Genomic DNA, 6,000 nt, shown 5'->3' on the forward strand with positions numbered 1-6,000 from the left:
ACAACAAAACCATATATGTAAACCAAAAGTACTGTATTCTAGAATACAGTAAAGAACGTGTGTGTGTGTGTGTGTGTGTGTGTGTGTGTGTGTGTGTGTGTGTGTGTGTGTGTGTGTGTGTGTGTGTGAGCCTGTTAATGTGGTTTATGAGGACACAAATTTGTATAACTACATGTCAAATGTCCTCATAATTCGAAAGGCCTTAAAAACATACTAAATTATGTTTTTTTGAGAAAGTAAAAATGCAGAATGTTTCCTGTGATGGGTAGGTTTAGGGGCAGGGGCAGTGTAGGGGGATAGAAAATACGGTTTGTACAGTATATAAACCATTACACCTATGGAGAGTCCCTGCACATAGACCAACATGTGTGTGTGTGTGTGTATGTGTGTGTGTGTGTGTGTGTGTGTGTGTGTGTGTGTGTGTGTGTGTGTGTGTGTGTGTGTGTGTGTGTGTGTGCGTGCGTGCGTGCGTGCGTGCGTGCGTGCGTGCGTGCGTGTGTGTGCGTGTGTGTGTGTGTGTGTGTGTGTGTGTGTGTGTGTGTGTGTGTGTGTGTGTGTGTGTGTGTGTGTGTGTGGGCTGGTAATCCCTACGTTATGGGGACAAAATGTCCCAGTGTTGTGTCATGTTTACTTGTGTGTAGAGTTTCGGCACAATGAGCGAAGTTTAGAAAAATGTGTTCAAGCAACGGGCAAAAACTGTAAGTTTTTTGCAAAATGTGAGAGGCTGAGTATATGCTTAGTGAAAACAGTACCAAAGCCAATAATAAAAACTGTAAAGATGGCAATATCCAAAATCATTGTACTTGCGGGGAATTTTTTTTTTGTCAGGTTCAGGAGTAGGGTTAGTGTAAGGGGAGAGAACATAGAGTTTGTACATTATAAAAACCATTACAACTATGAAGAGTCCCCACAAAGATAGTAAACTAGAAGAGTGTGTGTATAAATAAAGTATAAGGGTGAGGAAATTGTCAATGACAGTGTAACATCAGACTGATCAGAAATGCATCAGAAGAAGGGAGACAGATGGTATAAAATACAACATTTTACATTACAGTATGTGTGCCATGTGCTACTGTAAAAATATTACCATGGAGACTAGCACATTACTGTGACTCACCCTTATAAAGGTCAACTACAGTACATATTCAGTCATATGGCACAGTGAGAACTTTTACTGTATTGGCAGCAAACTCAGTTCTATAGCCCGGGATCTTATGGCTGTGTCGTATCTTCATCCCGCTTTTTGATAACACATATGTGATACACACATTATGGATTCAATGACATAAGTTAGGGAATGCAAGTGTATTTTCTAATGAGGCATCTCTAACCTCTACTGTAGGTAATTCAGCAACAAGGGTGATTTTAAAGGTATTTTGCATTGTTTGCTATAAAAGGAAGTGAAGTTCCTAAACATAATTTAGGGAGGAGTGAGCCCATCTAATCTTCTAATCAACAGCCAACAGTCAGAGTATATAAGCAGCTGCTTACCTCTCCTCAGTCTCAGCTGTTCCAGCATCCCATCAACTCCCCAAACTCCAGCTTCATTTTAGGTACCTTGCCCTACATAATCATATCCTATATTTAGTCGCTGTGGGTGTATATATCAGAGCTCGAGTCGAAGCTGCTTCATCGAGCCCCTCATCAGTGGACAGTTTAACCTAATAGGTTGAGATTATATGGGCAAACAAACTTGTTAACTGATTGTTAAAAATATTAAAATGAAAAAAGATCATACTGTTGTGTTTCGGTGATTAAACCAAATGTTCTCATTACATGTTTTACAATAATGTTTGAAACAATGATTATGTGGACTGAAAATATGTGCAACTAAATGAAAGCATTACATCAGGTTTGGAAAGAATGATTAGCTGTATTACAAATGTGGATGAATTTGGATTTTTGTACGAAGAATTTTGAAAATGTACACCAAGTATCAAAATATACCCAAGCAAATAATAAAATGTAATCTGTAGGGTTTAATATGGAGTCGGCCCACCCTTTGCAGCTATAACAGCTTCAGCTCTTCTGGGAAGGCTTTCCTCAAGGTTTAGGAGTGTGTTTATGGGGATTTTTGACCATTCTTCTAGAAGCTCATTTGTGAGGTCAGGCACTGATGTTGGACGAGAAGGCCTGGCTCTCAGTCTCCGCTCTAATTCATCCCAAAGCTGTTTTATCGGGTTGAGCTCAGGACTCTGTGCAGGCCAGTCAGGTTCGTCCACACCAAACTTGCTCATCCATGTCTTTATGGACCGACGCTTTGTGCACTGGAGCGCAGTCATGTTGGAACAGGAATGGGCCATTCACAAACTGTTGTCACAAAGTTCGGAGCATGAAATTATCCAAAATGTCTTGGTATGCTAAAGCATTAAGATTTCCAGGGATTCCCAGCACATTGCCCAAAGCATCACACTGAGTCCACAAGCTTGCCTTCTTCCCGTAGTGCATCCTGGTGCCAGGCCACCTTCTTCCTTTTCTCCGTGGGCCATTTCTAATGCACACTGTTGCCGCTTTCTGTGGTGGACCGGGGCCAGGATGTTATTATTAATTTTATTATTTTAAAAAGTGTTGTGCATTTACATTTATATTGAATTATTTAGCAGATGCTTTTATTCAAAGCAACTTACAAATGAGGAGAGCAATAAAAGCAACTAAACAATCAAGGGGCAACAGCATGCAAGTGCTGTAGCAAATCTCAGTTAATCTAGTGGAGTACACATTTTTTATAAAATAAACAAACACACAGAAAAAAATATAGAATAGTTAAGTGCTAGTCTTTATTAATCAGGTGCTGCTTGAAAAGATGTGTCTTAAGATGTTTTTTGAGAATGGCTACAGACTCGGCTGCTCGACTTGGTCATTCCACCAGGTGAGAAAGGTCCGAGAGAGTGATTTTAATGCATTTTTGGGATGGCACCATGAGGCATTGTTCACTTGCAGAACGCAAGCTTTTGGAGGGTGCGTAAGAGTGAACAAGCGAGTTAAGGTATATTGGTGCAGACCGGGTGGTTGCTTTGTAGGTTAGCACCAGTGCCTTAAATTTAATGCAAGAGGCTTTTGGCAGCCAGTGATAAACTGATAAAGAGAAGTGTGACGTGCGCTCTCTTCGGCTTGCTAAAGACCACTCTCGCCGCTGCATTCTGGATCAATCGCAAGGGTTTGATAGTGCATGCCAGAAGGCCCGCTAAGAGCATTACGATAGTCCAGTCTGGAGAGAACAAGAGCTTGGACCAGGAGTTGTGTGGCCTTTTCTGATAGGAAGGGTATAATCTTCCCTAATGTTGCATGACACAAATCTGCAGGACCGGGCTGTTGCAGTAATGTGGTAAGTAAAGTTTACAGTTTTTCTCAATCAATTTAGTACATTTATCCAAACTCAGGTAACAGCTCTCAAAACAGTTAACACCGCAAACTAATCACACTCTTGTGTTGTCGAAACAGTTAAGTATTCATTGCACAATGAAACAGCATTTTATTCTAGTAATGCATTTACTAAAATTTAATATTAAAGGAACACCTTTCCTTTAATTGAAAATAAAACAATTGAACACAACCTTTTGTGAAAATAGGCTCATTTTCCAATTCCCTTATTGTTAAACAGTTGAGTTTTACCCTTTTTGAATCCATTTAACCGATCTCTGTATCTGTAGATAGGAACTACTTCTCATTCCTGCGTAAGAATCATGGAACTTTGGTGCCATACCATGGGCGCAGCGGCGCAATGATATTATGCAATTAATTTGACAACTAGCAATTTATCATTCTTTAAAAAAAAAATAGCTGTAGCATAAATGCATTTTGTGGGTAAATGCATTTTGCATGATAAATGCAAGTCATGATTTTTTAAATGATTAGTTAGATAATTAGATAATGATTAGATAAATCATTAGATTAATCATTATTAGATAATGATTAGTATCATTATCTAATAACTTATAAATATTGTATAACTGAATCTACAAAATATACAAAAAAGTAACAATTTATTGACATTTATGAAATGCATTGTCAAGTTTTGTAAATCATTAGTTCATTATTAACTAATAAACTGTATTTACTTAATCTACTTAATTACTTATAACTGAACCTACTAAATATATGTAAAATAATTAACAAATCACTCATTAATCATTAATGAACACATAGTCATGTTTCCTAAATCATTAGTTAATTATTTACTAATCACTTGTAAATGACTTGTAACTGAACGCTATTATAAAGTGTGACAAATTTTTGTTATTTTTAATGTTCTGAAAGGGGGTATAGCTCAGTGGTAGAGCATTTGACTGCAGATCGAGAGGTCCCCTGTTCTCTGGTACTTTTATACTAGCCTACTTTCAGACAAGCCAGACCTATCTCATTTGTGTTTCCTTCAAAGATTTTTTTATTTTTTTTATTTAGCTCTGTTCTCTGGTGCAACTTTACTACTTTCAGATAAGGTAAACATACCTCAGTTGTGTTTCATTCAAGGATTTTTTTTCAGAAGGTTGCCGAAAGGGGGTATAGCTCAGTGGTAGAGCATTTGACTGCAGATCAAGAGATCACCTGTTCAAATCCGTATGCCCCATTTAGAGTCCTGCATGGGTCCATTCTTGGAGACCCACCCCTGCCCGTACCTGCAAGGCACAGCAGCACCAGACCCGACCCGTGAAAATATCAAAATTAAATCTGCACCCACCCAGACCTGTTAATATTTGGCCCCTTACCCGACCTGTGCTAAATCACACACGCTAAAATCATTCAAATTAAAATGCTTTATTTTTTATCTTGCACCTCTCTCAACATCAACATCGTCATGAATGGGCTAATGAAACAGGCTGTTCCTTTTTAAGACTCGTTTTCAACAATTTCATATACTCCACTCACCAACTTTACTTTTAATTCATCTATTGCTACTCCTGCAACGCTCGCTCCATCTGGACTAAGAGAGGCATCAATAAAAGTTGCACGGTCGCAGTGGTGGTGACGTGATGGATCACATGGCATATCGTTGTTGTGTGTATGTGTAATGGTAATTTGGACATAGAAATTGTGATACAGTATGTTTGAGGGGGGAAGAAGGAGGCGGGAACCGGCGAACATTTAAAAGACTAACCAAACAAAACGAAAGTAACATGGGCAGTCCCTCACGAAAAAATGGACTCGCGCACACACATAATAAAACGTAAACACAACTCAATGTCAAATCCAAGTCTGGTGATCTCTTGTCCTTTATTGGTGTCGCTCGTCCTTATATGCCTCTGAGCTCCCTCATGAGAGGACTCGAGACCGGTGTGGCCCATAGGAGACGCTCATTCGCAAACACACCCAGGTCTTGGTCGCTCTCTCGCTCATCCACCTCTCCACAGAAATATTGCGCATATTTTTCATCCACGCTATACTAACCGCCCGCACAAAGTTAATTATCCGTTAATTATTTTCAAAAATCTTATAAAAAATCAACCTTTAATTCATAATTTTGTCAACAGTGTTAAGGACAAATGCTGTGCCATAAATCCACAGTTTGCTGAATTTTTTATTATTTACCATCCTTACCAATACTTCCATCTTAAAAGATATCCCTATCTTTTTTTCTAATGGTTTAGGTCACATTTAAAAGATTTATGACATAAAAACCACATAACACAGCTGACAGAACAAGTAACACAGTTGACAGAAAAAGGAGCACAGTTGACAGGAGTAACACCAGTGACAGGACACATTAGAAGGAAAAGAGAAAACGCTCTTAAAAAACTTTCTTTTTTAATTCAACAAAAATAAGTACAAGCAATTAATACAATTTTAATTAAATTGTCAACCATGTGAATCCTTGTCAACTGTTACAGTTGATGAGTAACACAGTTGACAGGTAACATAGTTGACATTTCGGCCATTTTTGGGTCTTGTGCAAACTGCTGGCCTTGGATTAGTTGGTAGTTGACCTAGATGAATTTAGGTTTTTATATTCTTTCTCTACATATTTATAAATATAATATGTGACGCAAGTTTACCAGAATATGT

The sequence above is a fragment of the Pseudorasbora parva genome, chromosome 22 (genome assembly GCF_024679245.1).
Source record: "Pseudorasbora parva isolate DD20220531a chromosome 22, ASM2467924v1, whole genome shotgun sequence".
NCBI lineage: Eukaryota > Metazoa > Chordata > Actinopteri > Cypriniformes > Gobionidae > Pseudorasbora > Pseudorasbora parva.